A 19,983-nucleotide genomic window follows, 5' to 3' on the forward strand; every position below is an offset into this window, starting at 1 on the left:
TTTGGGAAATTCTGGAACTGATTTTAACATATTCTTTGTAGACTCTTCTCAATATTTCTAATTTTCTAGACTTCAGACTTTATTCATCAAGATGCCTCAGAGTCTTGCACAGTGTTGGTACTTATTAGAATCCCAGCGGACACTGATAGAATTAATTTAAATTTTTTTTCATGAGTGAAAAATAAAGGTTATATTTCAGTGTCCTACACTTAAGGGTCAGTTCCCCAAAGACCCTATGATAAGAAAGGGAGAACATACATGAGTGATTATAAAATGTTAACTTTTAATTTAACTTTAAATTAAATTTTAAGTTTCAATATTTACTGGAAAATAAAGCATGAACCGGCCTGTAAACCAGTTGCTAGAAGTGAAGAAGGAATTAGTCCAGTGGAATTCTTGGTCCTTTAATCCTAGGATGAATAAGGAAAGTAATTTCAAAAGCTAGGTTATCTTTCCAAAAACAAAGAACATAGAAAAGCTATTTTAGAAATGCAAAAGCAATTCAGTACCTGCAGAGCTGGTCAATGGCCTTTTTGAAAATTAACTTTTAAAAAAAAAAAAAAAAAAGAAAATTAACTTTTTATTATCTGTCTGCCATATACTTGCTTTTTAATTTTAATGCCCAAGCTCTATTTGAAATAAAGCAGATATTTCCATTTGATCAATGGAGCAGTTCCCTGGTGTACATAATAATTCAATTTCATGAATTTATATGTCAAAATGATCATTTGCAGTTAGTGTTTCTAGAGAACCATAGGTTATAATCCATTTACCAAGGTCTTGTGATTGGTATGGCACATCTTCCTCATTCTCAAGTTTCCCAGGAATTCCAGCGTTACCTCAACATGCAAATTATCTTCATTTCATAGATATAAACCTGAAATAGAAACTTGCTCTTAATGAGATTTTATACCTGTGAGCTAACAGCGAATACCAGAAGCATGGGAAAATCGAAATTTAAGATGCAAATATCCCTCTTCCAAGTTATGTGAGAAAAAATTCAGATGTTACTCATTTTATTAAAAAGGTAAAGAAATTGACTTTAAAAAAAATCTCAAGTATTGCATGGGCTTCCCAGGTGGCGCTAGTGGTAAAGAACCCACCTGCCAATGCAGGTAATGTAAAGAGACATGGGTTTGATCCCTGGGTTGGGAAGATCCTCTGGAGGAGGGCATGGAAAACCACTCCAGTTTTTTTGCCTGGAGAATTCCCTGGAGCCTGGTGGGCTACAGTCCATAGTTTTGCAAACAGTTGGACACTACTAAAGTGACTTAGCATGCATACATGCAAATATTTTATATTGCATTCTTGGGATGCTGTTGATGGCCTTGGGAACCAATTATGAGAACTGCATTATCCTTAACACCCTGAAAGAATATCAAAGAGAAGGTAATGCTCTCTGGAAGAAACAGCTTGAGGTAGACTTTGAAGGATTTGTATAAAACAAAGAACTATCTCAAGAAAAATCATTTAGAGGAAAATAGCAGCCACGGTCAAGATTTAGAACCAGGAAGAATAAAGCCTGCAAGACTCATGGCCTGTCTGAAGTACTGAGTTTGAACTGAAGAGAACAGAAGATAAGTTGCAAAGGAACAGAGTTCACATTCACAGTAACTTCAAAAACCAGGCCAAGGAACTGGTTTCTAGACTCATGACAAGACCTCCTAAGAATAAGAGAAATACACTGAGGAAGGTTTCCTTGGAATATATGCTTTGTGGTGATATGCAGAGAGGTTTGGGAAGTATTGGAAGCAAGGAGAGAAAGACCTTGGGACCTAGTTCAAGGTAATAGCAAGGAAAATAGGGAAGTATCAACTCTCAGTCATCATATTATTAATTTGCTAGCTTTACTTGTCTGTTTTTCTCTCCCTCATCTTTGGTTCCTTGGACACCATATCTTGATTTTTTTTTTTTTTTTTTTCCTGCTTCATTAGCTCCTTCTTCTAAATCTCCATGGCTGGTCTTTCCCTTTCTTCACTAACACTGGAGTGCCCTAGGGCTGTCCCTGGTTCTTCTTTCTTCTGGATCTATCCTCACTTACTTAGTGATCAGATAGCTTTTTAAACCATCTCATGTCTATGACTCCTACAGTCTCCCTTTTCCATTTGGATTCCTACTAGACAAATTAAATTTAACATATCAGAACTGAACTCCTGTTTTTCTCTCTAAACCTGATCTGTCTGTAGTCTTCCCCTTCTCAGTTGTTGGTAACTCCATCATTCCAATTGCTTGGACTCACAACCTTACCACCTTCACTGACTCTGGTTTCCCCACATCCAATGTTTCAGCAAATGCTATTGGCTCTGCTTTCAAAAAATATCTATAATCCTGACATTTCATACCCACCTCCACTGTTTCAATTCATCATAATATCTCACCTGGAAATCTGAAATACTCACATAACTAGTCTTCCTACTTCCATCCTTCATTGTAGTCTGCTTTCCACGTGGCAGCTGAATGAATCTTGTCACCTGTCTCCTCATGCCCTGCAGTGGCTTTTCAACCCTGGCAGGACCTACATAGCCTGCCCTTTGTTAAATACCTCCAATCTTCATCTATTACTACCTGGCTTGCTCAGCTACACCCATTCATTTTCCTTCCTGATCATTGAACACAACAGGCATTTGCCTGTTTCAAGGTTTCCCACAGTGTGTGCCTTTTTTTCTAGATGTTGTTCCTTCAGATACCTGCCTCTGCCCAACATCAAATGGCATGCCTGGGGAACCACTGAGCCACTTCTTCATTTCGGAGCCTGAGATAAGTATTTATGGTTTACTCTTGTTTCATGTTCTGACCACATACAAGGTCAGAAGGGGCAGCGCTGAGGAGATACCCCTCGTCCAAGGTAAGGAGCAGAGGCTGTGCTTTGCTGGAGCAGCCGTGAAGAGATACCCCATGTCCAAGGTAAGAAAAACCCAAGTAAGATGATAGGTGTTGCAAGAGGGCATCAGAGGGCAGACACACTGAAACCATACTCACAGAAAACTAGTTAATCTAATCACACTAGGACCACAGCCTTGTCTAACTCAATGAAACTAAGCCATGCCCATGGGGCCACACAAGACAGGAGGGCCATGGTGGAGAGGTCTGACAGCATGTGGTCCACTGGAGAAGGGAATGGAAAACCACTTCAGTATTCTTGCCTTGAGAACCCCATGAACAGTATGAAAAGACAAAATGATAGGATACTGAAGGAGGAACTCCCCAGGTCAGGAGGTGCCCAATATGCTACTGGAGATCAATGGAGAAATAACTCCAGAAAGAATGAAGGGATGGAGCCAAAGCAAAAAGAATACCCAGTTGTGGATATGACTGGTAATAGAAGCAAGATCTGATGCTGTAAAGAGCAATATTGCATAGGAACCTGGAATGTCAGGTCCATGAATCAAGGCAAATTGGAAGTGGTCAAACAAGAGATGGCAAGAGGGAATGTCAACATTCTAGGAATCAGCGAACTAAAATGGACTGGAATGGGTGAATTTAACTCAGATGACCACTATATCTACTACTGCGGCAGGAATCCCTCAGAAGAAATGGAGTAGCCATCATGGTCAACAAAAGAGTCTGAAATGCAGTAGTTGGATGCAATCTCAAAAATGACAGAATGATCTCTGTTTGTTTCCAAGGCAAACCATTCAATATCACAGTAATCCAAGTCTATGCCCCAACCAGTAACGCAGAAGAAGCTGAAGTTGAATGGTTCTATGAAGACCTACAAGACCTTTTAGGACTAACACCCAAAAAAGATGTCCTTTTCATTATAGGGAACTGGAATGCAAAAGTAGGAAGTCAAGAAATACCTGGAGTAACAGGCAAATTTGGCCTTGGAATATGGAATGAAGCAGGGCAAAGACTAATAGAGTTTTGCCAAGAAAACGCACTGGTCATAGCAAACACCCTCTTCCAACAACACAAAAGAAGACTCTACACACGGACATCACCAGATGGTCAACACCAAAATCAGATTGATTATATTCTTCGCAGCCAAAGATGGAGAAGCTCTATACAGTCAGCAAAAACAAGAGCGGGGGCTGACTGTGGCTCAGATCATGAACTCCTTATTCCCAAGTTCAGACTGAAATTGAAGAAAGTAGGGAAAACCACTAGACCATTCAGGTATGACCTAAATCAAATCCCTTATGATTATACAGTATAAGTGAGAAATAGATTTAAGGGACTAGATCAGATAGATAGAGTGTCTGATGAACTATGGACTGAGGCTTCTGACATTGTACAGGAGATAGGGATCAAGACCATCCCCGTGGAAAAGAAATGCAAAAAAGTAAAATGGCTGTCTGGGGAGGCCTTACAATAGTTGTGAAAAGAAGAGAAGCAAAAAGCAAAGGAGAAAAGGAAAGATATAAGCATCTGAATGCAGTTTTCCAAAGAATAGCAAGGAGAGATAAGAAAGCCTTCCTCAGTGATCAATGCAAAGAAATAGAGGAAAACAACAGAATGGGAAAGACTAGAGATCTCTTCAAGAAAATTAGAGATACCAAGGGAACATTTCATGCCAAGATGGGCTCGATAAAGGACAGAAATGGTATGGACCTAACAGAAGCAGAAGACATTAAAAAGAGGTGGCAAGAATACACAGAAGAACTGTACAAAAAAGATCTTCATGACCCAGATAATCATGATGGTGTGATCACTCACCTAGAGCCAGACATCCTGGAATGTGAAGTCAAGTGGGCCTTAGAAAGCATCACTACGAACAAAGCTAGTGGAGGTGATGGAATTCCAGTTGAGCTATTTCAAATCCTGAAAGATGATGTTGTGAAAGTGCTGCACTCAATATGCCAGCAAATTTGGAAAACTCAGCAGTGGCCACAGGACTGGAAAAGGTCAGTTTTCATTCCAATCCCAAAGAAAGGCAATGCCAAAGAATGCTCAAACTACCGCACAATTGCACTCATCTCACATGCTAGTAATGTTTAAAATTCTCCAAGCCAGGCTTCATCAATACGTGAACCATGAACTTCCAGATATTCAAGCTGGTTTTAGAAAAGGCAGAAGAACCAGAGAGCAAATTGCCAACATCTGCTGGATCATGGAAAAAGCAAGAGAGTTCCAGAAAAACATCTATTTCTGCTTTATTGACTATGCCAAAGACTTTGACTTTGTGGATCACAATAAACTGTGGAAAATTCTCAAAGAGATGGGAATACCAGACCATCTCACCTGCCTCTTGAGAAATTTGTATGCAGGTCAGGAAGCAACAGTTAGAACTGGACATGGAACAACAGACTGGTTCCAAATAGGAAAAGGAGTCCGTCAAGGCTGTATATTGTCACCCTGTTTATTTAACTTCTATGCAGAGTACATCATGAGAAACGCTGGGCTGGCAGAAGCACAAGCTGGAATCAAGATGGCTGGGAGAAATGTCAATAACCTCAGATATGCAAATGACACCACCCTTATGGTAGAAAGTGAAGAGGAACTAAAAGCCTCTTGATGAAAGTGAAAGAGGAGAGTGAAAAAGTTGGCTTAAAGCTCAACATTCAGAAAACGAAGATCATGGCATCCGGTCCCATCACTTCATGGAAAATAGATGGGGAAACAGTGTCAGACTTTATTTTTTTGGCCTCCAAAATCACTGCAGATGGTGATTGAAGCCATGAAATTTAAAGATGCTTACTCCTTGGAAGAAAAATTATGACCAACCTAGATAGCATATTCAAAAGCAGAGACATTACTTTGCCAACAAAGGTCCGTCTAGTCAAGGCTATGGTTTTTCCAGTGGTCATGTATGGATGTGAGAGTTGGACTGTGAAGAAAGCTGAGCACTGAAGAATTGATGCTTTTGAACTGTGGTGTTGGAGAAGACTCTTGAGAGTCCCTTGGACTGCAAGGAGATCCAACTGATCTCTGAAGGAGATCAGCCCTGGGACTTCTTTGGAAGGAATGATGCTGAAGCTGAAACTCCAGTACTTTGGCCACCTCATGCGAAGAGTTGACTCATTGGAAAAGACTCTGATGCTGGGAGGGATTGGGGGCAGGAGGAGAAGGGGATGACAGAGGATGAGATGGCTGGATGGCATCACTGACTCGATGGACGTGAGTCTGAGTGAACTCCAGAAGTTAGTGATGGACAGGGAGGCCTGGCGTGCTGTGATTCGTGGGGTCGCAAAGAGTCGGACACGACTGAGCGACTGAAATGAACTGAACTGAACTGAACTTGTCTCATGCGCTCTTCCTTTTCTGCCCCACAAGGCATAACTTGAATTTACCTCTCTGACTCATTTTACAATGGATGCTGATTCCAACCAGAGCTCTGTCTTCCACATCTCCTTCTCTTACTCTTTGTGCCCCTTATTAGTTTCTGTCTATTTAATCTCTCAACATTGTCTAGGGTTTTTCCCTTAGCTTTGAGCACCCCAAGCTACTGCTTCACCTTTGCTTTCAAGACTTTCTTGAACTATTATTCATACATCTAAAATTATTTGCATGACATTACTGGTTTGGAAATAATCTGCAGTCATTATTGTAAAAAACACACATATCCCAAAAAGAAGAAACTGTATAACTTAGAAAGTGCAATATCTCCCATGATCCTATCCTCAGATAGACACAGCAAAAATCACTTTTAGAGAGCCTACTGGGCACCAGGTATTGTGATTAGTACTATGGAAACAAAGCAAAATAAACATGGTTTGACCTTCAAGGAGTTTACAAACTCAAATAACCAAGTACCTCTTTGCTGCACAGGAATAGCCACTGCGCTGTGACCTTTAGCTCATACCTTGCTCTGGACACTAACCATCCACTCTGGATGCCTGCTCTGGCCCTGCAGATGCACAGCACCCTCTGTGGACAGCATGAAGGCTGAGGAGGTGGAAACAATGGACCCAGAGTGAAGAGGCTGGATGAGACCAGGAAGACCAAATGCAAACAGTTTTGAAAAGACTGTTTCTGAGATGATCCAGAAACTGAAAAATTATTGTCATGTCACCTACGCTTAAATGGATTTGAGTATACTCTGTTTCTTTCTTTCTCAGTGACAGATCTTCTCAGAACTTAAAAAAAAATTTTTTTAAGTCCCTTAGTATAAAGCAAAATATTCTCAAAACTTGAGAAGCAGAGGAATGCATCGTCTTAACTACACTTTGAAAAAGAAGCCAGGCAAGGAGGGCTATTTGACCCAACCCAAGAGGATCCTAGGAAATTTGTAGTATATGTCTGTTTGCAATTCAGCCTTTGTGACTCTCCTCTTCCTATCTCTACACATGGCTCTTTGGAACAACTTCCTCCAGCCTCTGAGCTTCTAAAAGAAGAAGATCTAAAATGAAAATTTATGCTATTTAACTATTAATAATTGATGACACTTTGATGAACTGTAGGATGAATGTCTTGGTTCTACAGTTGAATTATCCCAGTCTTTGCAAGAAGTTGGGGCAGAGGAAAATAATACTTCTGCAGGCTCTATTCTTCTTCTGGAAACTTCTTTTTCAAGAAGAAAAAGCCAGGCTGGCTAGCTACCAGAGAACTTGTCCAGGAATTCCTGGGAATGAAGGAGCTGAAGTCCCAGAATACGTGCTATTTCTAGGACCTAGAACAGCCTCCGCATTCCCTCTAGGACCTAGAACTGCCCCTCCCCAAACTCCTCCTCCTCTCTTCTTGAGTTTGGACTCCATTCTTTCTTCTCATCCTTTCGCCTTATTTTTTCCTCCAACTTCCTAAGTCTCTATTCCAAGTCTCCTGAGCATTAGCTTTATGGTTTTCATTATTCCTACATAGAGGATCTAAGCCGCTATGGGCACAAATAACCATGAAGTTCTCACCAACAGCTACAGATCCGAGCAAGTAGTCTCTTTCTTGCTACCAAGTTATAATGAAGGCAAGTCTCTTACTGAGTTGTGTGACAAGATAGACATTAATTAGCAAATAAGAGGAAAAACTGTTCTGTAAGTTGGATAAAGTTCAAATTTTTTCCAAAATATATATGTTCCTATTACACCATAGCAGAAAAAAGTGTCCCTCCATTTTCTGAGAGTCCTTGGTTGGGTCTGAAATTAAACTGACAAAGGCAGACAAGCAGGAGAAAAGCACAGATGTTTTAATACATTTTTATATATGCATGGGAACCTTCACCAGAAAATGAAGACACCTGAAGATCTGATCAGAGCAGGAAGCCTTCATAGCCTATTAGACAAAGAAACAATGAATGTGTGAAAAATTGACACGACAAAGGGGTTTGGACTGGGGTAGTAAATGATAAAGTAACAAGTTTGTTTATTCAGCTTTCTCAGCTCAGTATTCCCTATCCTTCCCCCTTCCTCCAGAAACAAGGAGGATGTGTTTCACATGGGACAGTTATCTCTTGCTTTCAGGGAAAATAATATGAGTGGGGAATATCGCAGTGACCTGCCTGTTTCTGCCATTTTCTCAAATTTCTCCATCTTAAGATATTTAAAACACCAAGGTGCCATATTTTGGGGTAGCATGTCCTGAACCCCCTCAACATCCTCCATGATAATTTCACTCAAGGCAGACATGGTTATCTAAAGAAGGGGTTCCCAAACTTTTGGGGTTCAAGAATCCTTTACATTCTCTAAATTTATTGAAGACTCCAAAGAGATTTTGTTTATGTGTCTTATATTTGTGGTTATTTGTTGCATTGGAAGATAAAACTGAGAACTTAAATAAATATAAAGACATCTCCCTCTAGTTTTCAGAGCAATGATGCTTTCACATATGGAGTCTCTGGAAAACTCCACTGTGTACTCATCAAAGAATGAGAATGAGAAAAGCAAATTGAACCTTATTATCAGGGAAATAATTTTGACCTCATGGACCTCTTTCCAGTCTCTAGAGTCCCCAGAAGTCCCCAAACTGTACTTTTTTCCCCTAAAAAAAGGTTTATGTATTTATTATTTATGTATTTTTGTTTTTTGGCTGTGGTGAGTCTTCACAGTTGCAATGAAAAGGGGCTACTCTTCATTGTCATGGGCACAGACTCCTCATTACAGTGGCTTCTCTTACTGCAGAGCACAGGCTCTACACTGCTCTGGCTTCAGTAGTTGCAATGCAAGCCCTCAGAAGTTGTGGCTCATAGCCTTACTTGCTACATGGCATGTAGGATCTTTCCAGACCAGGGATCGAACACGTGTGTCCCCTGCATTGCAAGGTAAACTCTTAACTACAGGAACACCAGGCAAGCCCATGAACTATACTTTCAGAATCACTCATCTGCGGTTACAATTCAGTAAAAGAACAGATGTAGCTAGAATCTTCTGAATCAATATCTTGGATATTGAAAAATAAAATTCTCAGGCACCATCCCTATGAGTAAAAGATGAAGAATGAGATAAAAGGTATCTCAAGTCTTTAGAACCTGTTCATAAAAGTGTAGGAGAAACTCCAAAATGTTTCAGCCAATCTCCTTGTCTTGAATATCACAGATTTCGTAAATAAGAGCTCATCTTTCACAGCCATTTTGCTTTTAGAAAGCCACTGATTTTAACAATGGAGGCTCCTTTCTAATATCATAATACTAGTTAACAAAGTTGGTTCTAGAGACTGAAAAAACAAAAAGGCAAAGATCTCACCGCAACTACCCCACCTCTACACTACCTTGGAGCGGATCCCAGAAACACCAGTTCTTCTGTAAGTGTTTCAGCATTTATCTCTAAAGGAGTCTTATCTCATCTTAATCTGATAACATCATTATCATAACCAAAAGCGTAACAGGAATGTCTTAATATTATCAAATGCTCACTTGATATTAAAATTTCGCCAGTTGTTCCATAGATTTTTCTGTCAATTTCCTCATATCAGGATCCAAATAAGATCCACACCTTACAAGTGAATAGTGTCTTTTAAGCTTCCTTTAATCTTTAGATTTCTCCTTTTTTCCCCTCTTGCAATTTCTTTGTTGAAGGAAATAAACCATTTGCCCCATATTGTTTTCCACATTCTGGATTTAGCTGACTACATCCCTCTGGCATTATTTGACAAGTTTCTCTGCCCCATATGTCCTGTGTATGGGTTGTTAGGAGTGAGGTTTTTTTTGGATCCCCTTAAGGAGACACATGAAATGCATGGACACTTTTTTGTGAATTGCAATAACAAGAAATATAGGTAATGATCTCTACTCCCAGCTCCTGGCAGCAAGCTCTTTAAACCCTTATCATTTCCTAAGTGATAAGAGTACTAAGAGCATCTCTTAGTCTACTATTTATCTTTGACTTGACCTTATTCCTGACACAGGGCTCCTTAAAGTGTTACGATTTCCTAAGTGATAAGAACACTAAAAGCATCTTTTGTTCTAATGATGCAATTCTGGGTGGGTTCCTGGGTGACTCCTGGGTGGGGACTGGTCACCAGAAAGACCAAGTCATGATCAGAAGCTTGGAATTTTCAACCCCAATCCTCATATTCTAGAGAGGAAAGAAGGAGGTGAAAATGGAGGTAATAATCGATCAGGGCTGCATGAAGAAACCTCTATAAAATTCCCATAGTGGGGCATTCAGAGCTTCCAGGTTGGTTGAACACATCCGCACCAAGGGGACATAGCCTGACTCCAGGAAGACAGAAACTCCTGCACTCAGGACCTTCCCAGATGTCTTCCTATATATCACTTCATCTGGCTGTTCATCTGTGTCTTTTATCATTTCTTTACAAAAACTGGTAAGCTTGAGTGTTTCCCTGAGTTCTGCGAGCTTCTCTAGCAAGTTAGTCGAGCCCCAGGGGGGTCTTTGGAACCTCTGACCTACAGCTGGTTGGTTAGAAACACAGGCATCCAAAGTGTGTATGGGGGAGGTGACGGAGGTCTTGTAAGACTGAGACATTACCTGTGGTACCCGACACCATCTCCAGGTAGATAGGTTCAGAATTATGTTAAACTGTAGTACACTTGGCTGTTGTTGCAGAGAATTATTGGTGTGGGGAAAACCTCCACAGATTTGTTGATCAGGAGTAAAGTGTTTTGTTAACTCACAGGGGAGAGAAACACATAGGGAAGAACTCAGTTTTTCCTTACATAGACAGGGAAAAAACTGAGTTTTAGCCAAATAGTGACATTAAGATGAAGTGAACAGTTAAAATTGGACTGTGTAGGGATTGAGAAAAAATCTTCATTGAATTAAACCCTGTGATTGATCAGATTATCTGCTACAGAAGCCATGTTACTTACCACTATTAATATACCTATAGTAATATCACTTTGTCCAGGAGAAAGTACTATAAAGTAAATTACAGGCATCTCAATAATCATCTTTGACATTAACAATTTTAATACTATTTTCCTAATGTAGTCTTCTTTACCTGAAAAGCACAACTATTTCTGTTATTATTTCTCTTTCTGATATTTAAATTTCTGAGAGGAATATATGACTGAAACATTATTGATAATAATTTTATTGTCCTCTAAAGTTAGGACATTCTAATATTCAACCAATGATGCCCAGTGACAAAGACTTTTTTTTTTGTCTCAACATCCTGTTAAGAATTTTTTTATTTCAGTTTAGTTCAGTTCAGTCACTCAGTCGTGTTTGACTCTGTGATCCTATGGACTGCAGCACGCCAGGCCTCCCTGTCCATCACCATCTCCCGGAGCTTACTCAAACTCATGTCCATTGAGTCGGTGATGCCATCCAGCCATCTTGTCCTCTGTCATCCCCTTCTCCTCCCACCATAAATCTTTCCCAGCATCAGGGTCTTTTCCAGTGAGTCACTTCTTCCCATCAGGTGGCCAAAGTATTGGAGTCTCAGCTTCAGCATCAGTCCTTCCAATGAACACCCAGGACTGATTTCCTTTAGGATGGACTGATTGGATCTCCTTGCAGTCCAAGAGATTCTCAAGAGTCTTCTCCAACACCATAGTTCAAAAGCATCAGTTCTTAGGCACTCAGCTTTCTTTATAGTCCAACTTTCACATCCATACATGACTACTGGAAAAACCATAGCTTTGACTAGATAGGACTTTGTTGGTAAAGTAATGTCTCTGCTTTTTAATATGCTATCTAGGTTGGTCATAACTTTCCTTCCAAGGAGTAAGCATCTTTTAATTTCATGGCTGCAGTCACCATCTGCAGTGATTTTGGAGCCCAGAAAAATAAAGTCAGCCACTGTTTCCACTGTTTCCCCATCTATCTCCCATGAAGTGATGAGACCGGATGCCATGATCTTCATTTTCTGTATGTTGAGCTTTAAGCCAACTTTTTCACTTTCCTCTTTCACTTTCATCAGGAGGCTCTTTAGTTCTTTTCTGCTTTCTGCCATAAGGGTGGTGTCATCTGCATATATGAGGTTACTGACATTTCTCCAGGCAATCTTGATTCCAGCTTGTGCTTCCTCCAGCCCAGCATTTCTCATGATGTACTCTGCATAGAAGTTAAATAAGCAGGGTGACAATATACAGCCTTCATGCCCTTCTTTTCCTATTTGGAACCAGTCTGTTGTTCCATGTCCAGTTCTAACTGTTGCTTCCTGACCTGCATACAGATTTCTCGAGAGGCAGGTCAGGTGGTCTGGTATTCCCATCTCTTTCAGAATTTTCCACAGTTTATTGTGATCCACACAGTCAAAGGCTTTGGCATAGTCAATAAAGCAGAAATAGATGTTTTTCTGGAACTCTCTTGCTTTTTCCATGATCCAGTGAGTGTTGACAATTTGATCTCTGGTTCCTCTGCCTTTTCTAAAAGCAGCTTGAACATGTAGAAGTTCACAGTTCACTTATTGCTGAAGCCAGGCTTGGAGAATTTTGAACATTACTATTACACAGTAATAATTTCCATAATAAACTTTCTTGATAACATCATCATGTATTTGATGGTTCTGGTAAAGTTCTCTCAAGCAGGGCAACCTCTGGAAAAGTCAGAAATTTTTTAAAACCTCAAGTATCATAATAATTTAAATTCACCTGATTCTCAAAAGATGAGGTTTCATAGCAAAAGGAAAACAATAATAGGAAAAATAAGCTTGAGAGTTTTCCTTTATGAGGTGGACTTCCTTTTCTGCACCATTTAATAAATACCCCCTACATTTGAACTAGAAAATAGTTGTTCAGTCGATGGAAATACAATTGTTTACCAGGAGACTTCTTTACTTATAGAGAACAAAATTTGATAATGTAATCAAAAGTGGGGTCCAGCTCCTTGCCACTTAAGGTTAGTGGAAAGGGAAATTTGCTTTATTTTGGATGTGGGCAACTGAGGGTAGGGGAGAAAGGACAGACGCCTGTCAAAAGATCAACCCTCTATGCTGCCCTGGAAATCAGGGGTCAAGAGCTTTTCTAGCCAGTTGGTTGCGGGGGTGGGGGGATTATGTCTAGAAACAGAACCGTTAACTCTGACAGTCATCATGAAGTTGTTCTTCGTTGGTCTGATCAGCATCATTCTGATTGTTTTAAGTATAGTTACTCTTCAGTTCTAGGATCAGTTTGTTCCCATATTCTTGAGGTCAAATCTCGGAATTGTGGCAGCTTGTGTCATAGCTACAGTCTGGTCATCATGTAGTTAACTTCTACCGGATAGAGGTTTCAGTATGTATACCACGGCTCACAGGATTAGCTCAGAATATTATCTAAAGCCCTTGAGAAGGAACTAAAGGTCCTTGACTATGCTTAATGATTAAATGATTATTATTTAGTCTGTTGGACTGTTTTTCTTTGTTTCTGCATTTTCTCACTTCTCCGATTAAACTTATTCTTTGGCTAAAGTTTTTCCACAGACAAAAGGCAAGCAGAGGACACAGGGGACAAGGACCATAGGGTCTTGCTCCGTTTCAATAATACTTAAGTGGTCTGCAAAAGAGGATTTGGGCTTATGTGCCTTTATAAAAGTGTTTGTTGCTCTTTGTTTGATCATGATTAATTTGGCCAGAAATGATGTGAATGCAGCCTCCACTGTTAGCCCTATGGGTATTAATCATCTCCTAGGTGATCTCGGTTTCCATGGCAACTGTAATATTTATGTTTTCACTGTAGCACTGGCTGGTCTCCAATGGTTGGAAGGGCAGGGTAATCCTGAAACATTAAGTCTCAGTCATAAATTTCTCATTGCTGTTATTAGAAAACCAGTTCACCACTTCCAAGTATTATTACTGATCTGTATTCAGGTAAGTGAATTACAAACAAAAGTGTTCTGAGACAACTCTGTCCTTTTTTTCTATGTTACCAGGCTTTTCGGTCCAATGGGTTTTTGCTGACTAAATAAGTTCCTGGTATTTGCATCCTTATTTTCATGATAACTTTAAACATACATAATATATCATTATGGAAATATATAATATTTAGAATATATACATATATAATATATGGAAATAGATTGAATAGGTCTAGTATAACTCCCTAAAGGGAAAAGAAAATAAATATTAAGTATAACTTTATATATTCTTTAAAACAGAGATATCAGTTAAGCCCAACAGACAGTGAATTAAAGTTTCTGAATTATGTCAAAATTAAAAAGAATCAAGAGTGAATTGTCCATGAGAAAAAGTCTCTGATCTTTCCTGCCTTCATCAGAAGTCATAAATATTGTATCAGTTATCAGGATTTTCCTAGAAAGAGTTTCCAGAACAATGAAATCAAGCAGACTGTCTTACACCTAGGGGGATTCAAGGGTGGAAGAAAGTCTTTTCTGAAAGATGGCCTGGAGCAAAATTATAGATTCTTGGTCCCTTGAATTAATGATGTCAGTATCCCTGCATCCTTTCTTCAAGTTCTTTTCATCCTGCATGTCTTCTAAAATATACGATTAACCCATTAGACTGATAAATTTTAAAATGATAGTTCTCTTAGGCTTTACAAAAAATCGTGCCATGGAAGCATCTTCCATCCTGATCATGCACAAAATTGGCCCCTTCTCTTTCTTTGGCCAAAGGATGTCAATGGTACCACAGAATGATGCACAATCCTCCTAGAAACCTGTTTTTATCATCTCTGGGATAGGAGGCAGGGAAAGCTGCAGGGGGTGGGGGGCAGAGAGGGGAAAGGATGTGGACCAAGAGTGAACCATTAACATTGAGTCACTTTGTGGGGTCTCACTGCTGTGTGCACCAGGACTCCTAGACTGTCCTCTAATGAGCAATACCTCCACTAAATTCAGAAGTGTCCATACCTCATGCCTGGTGGCTGAGGAGACAAAGTTTAGTGAAGTCGAGCACTCAGAAGAGAGTCTTTACACACCAGGTGCTCAGAGGACACTGTGCAATATCGAAGGAAAACTTTAGTCCAGCCGAACGGCACAGTTTTAAACAGAGAGCTCTTAAATTGGAATATTGGGATTGACATATACACACTACTATATATGCAATGGATAACTAATAATAACCGCTGTACAGCACAGGGAACTCTGCTCAATACCCTGTAATGGGCTACAGGGAGAAAGAATCTAAAAAAGAGAGGATATATGTGTACATATAACTGGTTATCTTTGCTGTACACCTGAGACTAACAACACTGTAAATCAATACAATAAAAATTTTTAAAAAAGAAAAGTGATCCCAAAGAACTAGCTAAAACTAGCAGCAACAGCAACAATTAAAAAAAAAAAACTGGAAACAAAAAAACAAAACAAATAGCGATCACCTAGGTGACATACATTCAAACTTTTGAATTTTTCTACTGTATTCCATAATTCAGATACAGTGGATATCTCCAAATGTGAAAATAGGGCCATACAAAATGAATTCCATACTGAGTCCCTGCTCGTTCCTCCAAAATTGGAAACTCAACAATTAAGAGACTCTATTTTGTCTTTCAGTGCTTCCCCTATAAGGGGGCATGGGGAGGACAATGAAACACTGCCAGTGTTGGGATACAGTAATTAGGTCTGCTTCTCTGTGACGTTTTTGTGCTCACATTATGGAAAATCCCCATAGAATCTCAAACTGATTTCAAAGTCTTCTGTCATCATGATAAAAGATCATTTGAATTAGACATGCATGTAATTAGCTCAGTTCTCTTACAGGGAGCACCTTGTCTTTGAAGTGGCTATTCAGAGTGGACACTCCCTGAGCAAAGCCTTTGCAATAAACAAGATTGATATGATTCTTTAAAAGCATGTTGGTTTATGAATGCAAGCTCCAGTGTCTGGGTTCCTGGTAGTGGCTGCTATCTCCTGGATGAATGGAAACTAAGGTTTCCACTTTCATGTGTGTGTGTGTGTGTATGTGTGTGTGTGAGCAGAAAACAAGTCACTTCCTGTGTGGAAGCCAGGTTTTGCCTCCTATATTTCTCTTCGACTTTAAGCATTTTTCTCCTTGTGTAACGGGCATGTCTGCATCCCAAACATGGAAGCACGAATATACTTGACGGAGTGAAGAGTTCATGCAGCACAGGACACAAGAGCCTTGGAATGAAAGCTCATCCTTCCCACCAATTGGCACTTTGCAAAGGAAAACAGGTATTAGTGGTTTAATTTGAGCTAAATCCTCCCCAACAATAAACATAAGTGCACCAGCCTGAAGTGTCAAGAGACCCTGAAGGAAGTGCTAGAAAAGCCTTCAATCGCAGCATTTTGGATTTTGCAGGTGGCTTACAGGATGAAGGAGAAAAGGAGCCTTTGGGTGGCCCTCTTCCTCGGCAGGTCTGTCTGTGACCTCTGGCCAGTGCTGGTCCTCTCTGGGGTGTGTCCTACTTTTGTCTTATTGTTTAGTCACTAAGTCCCGTCTGACTCCTTACTGACCCCATGGACTACAGCCCTGTCCATGGGATTTCCTAGGCAAGAATATCAGAGTGGGTTGTCATTTCCTCCGGAGGGGGATCTTCCTGACCCAAGAATCAAATCCACATCTCCTGTGTCACCTGCACTGGCAGGCAGGTTCTTTACCACTGAGCCACCCAGAAAGCCCTATGTCCTACTTTAGGGGCACAATAGGTTCTGAAGACAGATATATCTCAATTTTATGTTCTGACTGACATTCTCTACATGACTTGAGGAGATGGGACTTTGGGGATTGCCGGCAGGATAACCAGGTAACGATGTGCTGATAACTGGAAAACTCCCCTTGTCAAGGTCTTAAGTTCCTGCCTCTGGAGGTACCAGTTTTCCAGACCAGTTTCTCAGACCAGGTGAGAAGAGAGAGCGAACACAAAGGACAGAAAAGATAACTGAATCAGGGAGGCACAGACTATACCGATATAAATAATTCTAATGTTAATCCACTTGATGGAGTTTAAGATTCTGTGGTCTTATAAGAACATCACATGTTCTCTCTCTGGCTCCCGTTTTAAATACAGCCAAGCCTGCAGTCACTTCTGTTCAGACACTCGGCTCTGACAGCTGACTCCCTTTCAGCCCTCACCTAATCTCTCCCCAGTGGTGACTGGCAGCTCACAGACTCCTCTGGGGTCTCCATAGAACCAGAGACACAGCTTTCCCTGTGGGAACACAGAGCTAGAAAAATCAGTTGGAATCATCCTCATTTCCTTTCCATTTTTAAGTGAGTAAATTCAAATGAAAGAGGGTGTCTTAGAGGGGAAAGGCACAAAATGAAGGCTCCAGCAGAAAGGCAGAGCACAAGAAAAGCAATTGGAGGACTCTGAATTGTGTGAAGAGCTCCTGCTCATGCTTGCAGCCTCTGGGAGAACTGCCTTCTGTTCCACAGGCCCTGGGGTGCCTGACTTGCTGCCCATCCCTGGGGGATGGTCCAGCTGACCCCATTCGCATTCCTCCAGTCCCTGCCTCAGCCCTGGGACTGCTCTGCTCCTTCATCCCACCACCCACGGCAATCTGGGCAGGCAGATATGATGCAGATACAATAGAAACCCCGATTGTGAACCAAATCAAAAGCCATGCTCACATACTAGAGTGACTGCTGGACCCACAGAAGCCTGTGAACCTCTCTTCCCTCCAGGGTGTTTTTCAAGTCTAATTCTTTGGTGTCTAGTGAGAGGACTGATTTGATAAGAGAGGTCTGCATCCAGGTCATGGTTCCACCTCTAAACTGGAGTTTTCTCATCTGCCATAGGAAATAAGAAGAGTGCCTGCCTCCTAGGGCTGTTGAGAAGATTAAATGAGATGATACCCATTAAACATGCAGTAAAGGCATCACAAATGTTACCTGTTATTATTGGCAGAGTCAGCCTTAAGCACAAAAGGAAGGCAGGCTCTGTTAACTTTTAGAGCCTTTTTGTTCTACTTTCAGTTCTCCCACACCTTAGTGGGCAGCTTTCAACCTCCGATGTCCAAAAGAATGTCTGTATACTACATTCCCAGTAACCGCCACATCCAAGCCTCATAACATAAGCTCCTTCCCCGAGTTAATCAGGCACACAGCACCTGGCCTCCATGAATCAAAGAAGGTTCTGACTGAAGTGGTCTCCACAGAAGTATCTCCAGAGATTGTCTAGTCTCCAAAGTTTAAGTTTTGTTCAAAGCTCAGAAAACATCTCATCTAGATTTAAAGATCTGTTTTTATATCCTTCCATGCACTGCTGCTGCTGCTAAGTCACTTCAGTCGTGTCCAACTCTGTGCGACCCCATAGACGGCAGCCCACCAGGCTCCCCCATCCCTGGGATTCTCCAGGCAAGAACACTGGAGCGGGTTGCCATTTCCTTCTCCAATGCATGAGAGTGGAAAGTGAAAGTGAAGTCGCTCAGTCGTGTCTGACTCTTAGCAACCCCATGGACTGCAGCCTTAAAACTAAATGGGACTAAGTTTTACAGAGTTTCTTTCATAATAACAGGGAATTTCCCTGCCCAAATTTACATACATGTGTCCAGTGGTAGGGGATTTGCAGGATATGATGGGCAACTAGAGTAGGAGAGATGTTGACTAGTGCGGTAAGGAATGTTAGAGCCAAATAGACAACAGCATTTTATTTTAGAAAATATGTTAAGGGACCATGCAAGGATTAGTTAGGATATCAACAAGCCCTGACCTTGAGACATGGAAATGTCTTCTTAACCAAAATCCTGTATTTAAAGGAAATTCATTAAGCCAGTTTTAGTTACAGGCCAAATATTATTGAATTATCAAAACAAATCCCCATTTCAAATATTAGTGAAAACCATACAGTACAAATTTTATGTGTATAAGAATTTCTTAGAACACTCATCAAACATACAAATGCTACCGTCCCAGTGATTCTGGAATGGTCTGTGGGACTCTGTATTCTAATAAGCATACCAGGTGTTTCAGAGACAAATAGGTTAGAAAAATGTTTTGAGAAAAACTGCTGTAGACACATTCTATACTCAGGCATTCTCAATTGGAGGTGAATTTTTCCCTCAGGGAACATTTGACAATGTCCAGAGCTATTTTGGGAGAAGGCGATGGCACCCCACTCCAGTACTCTTGCCTGAAAAATCCCATGGATGGAGGAGCCTGGTGGGCTGTAGTCCATGGGGTCGCGAAGAGTCGGACACGACTGAGTGACTTCACTTTCACTTTCCATTTTTCTGCATTGGAGAAGGAAATGGCAACCCACTCCAGTGTTCTTGCCTGGAGAATCCCAGGGATGGGGGAGCCTGGTGGCTGCCGTCTATGGGGTCACACAGGGCCGGACACGACTGAAGTGACTTAGCAGCAGCAGCAGCAGAGCTATTTTGGGAGAAGGTGATGGCACCCCACTCCAGTACTCTTGCCTGGAAAATCCCATGGACGGAGGAGCCTGGTGGGCTGCAGTCCATGGGGTTGCGAAGAGTCGGACACGACTGAGCGACTTCACTTTCACTTTTCACTTTCATGCATTGGAGAAGGAAATGGCAACCCACTCCAGTGTTCTTGCCTAGAGAATCCCAGGGACGGGGGAGCCTGGTGGGCTGCTGTCCATGGGGTCGCACAGAGTCAGACATGACTGAAGCGGCTTAGCAGCAGCAGCAGAACTATTTTGGGCTTCCCAGGTGGGGCTAGTGGTAAAGAACCTGCCCACCAATGCAGAAGACATAAGAGACCTGGGTTCTATCCCTGGGTCGGGAAGATCCCCTGGAAGAGGGCATGGGAACCCAGTCCAGTATTCTTGCCTGGAGAATCCCATGGACAGAGGAGCCTGGCAGGCTACATACAGTCCATAGGGATGCAAAGAGTCGGACATGA

The sequence above is a fragment of the Bos indicus genome, chromosome 9, assembly GCF_029378745.1.
Source record: "Bos indicus isolate NIAB-ARS_2022 breed Sahiwal x Tharparkar chromosome 9, NIAB-ARS_B.indTharparkar_mat_pri_1.0, whole genome shotgun sequence".
Taxonomy (NCBI): domain Eukaryota; kingdom Metazoa; phylum Chordata; class Mammalia; order Artiodactyla; family Bovidae; genus Bos; species Bos indicus.